Below are 1,055 nucleotides of genomic sequence, written 5' to 3'. Positions count from 1 at the left end.
CTCCTGCCTCAGCCTCCCAAGTAGCTGGGACTACAGGTGCCCACCACCACACTCGGCTAATTTTTTGTATTTTTAGTAGAGACAGGGTTTCACCGTGTTAGCCAAGGTCGTCTCGAACTCCTGACCTCGTGATCCACCCGGCTCAGGCTCCCAAAGTGCTGGGATTACAGGCATGAGCCACTGCGTCTGGCCGGCCCTCACTCTTGATTCCCTTCCTCAGCCTTCTCGAATTTAAGGATTCCATATTAGGTGTCTTTCTGGTACCTATACCTTTCCTTCATAGTACTATCATGTGGGAATTAAATAATGATGCCTATAATTTTTAAGGTATAATTTACATACAATAAAAATTTACTAATTTTACCTTTACAGTAAATTAAGTAAATAATATTAAGTCTTCTAATCTATGAATGTGGATGTCTTTCCATTTTTTCAAGTCTTCTTTAGTTTCTCTCAACAATATTTTGTAGTTTGTAATAAGTACAAGTCTTGCACTTCCATTGTCAAATTATTCTTAAATATTTTAGGATGCTACTGTAAATGGATTAATTCAGTTACATGTAATTTCATACATAAATTGATTTTTGAGTGTTGATCAAACCCAGCATTGCTGGGATAAATCTCACTTTACCATGACTTTTTTTTTTTTTTTTTTTTTTTGAGACAGGGTCTCTGTCACGCAGGCTGGAGTGCAGTGGTGAGATCAAGGCTCACTGCAGCCTCCACCTCCTGGATTCAAGAGATTCTCCAGCCTTAGCCTCCCTAGCTGGGACTACAGGCGCACGCCACCAGGCCTGGCTAATTTTTTTGTATTTTTAGTGGAGATGGGTTTTCGCCATGTTGGCCAGACTGGTCTCAAACTCCAGGCATCAAGTGATCCGCCCACCTCAGCTTCCCGAAGTGCTGGGGTTACAGGCATGAGCCTCCGTGCCCAGCCTATGTTTTTTACATGTTTCTGGGTTTGATAGGCTGATATTTTGATAAAGATTTTTGTACTCATGGTTATGAGGAATATTTGTCTTTGGTCTCTTCTTTTTTTGTGATGTATTTGTCTG

The sequence above is a fragment of the Mandrillus leucophaeus genome, unplaced genomic scaffold (assembly GCF_000951045.1).
Source record: "Mandrillus leucophaeus isolate KB7577 unplaced genomic scaffold, Mleu.le_1.0 Scaffold80, whole genome shotgun sequence".
NCBI classification, from domain to species: domain Eukaryota; kingdom Metazoa; phylum Chordata; class Mammalia; order Primates; family Cercopithecidae; genus Mandrillus; species Mandrillus leucophaeus.
Note: the sequence above shows the minus strand (reverse complement) of the source record.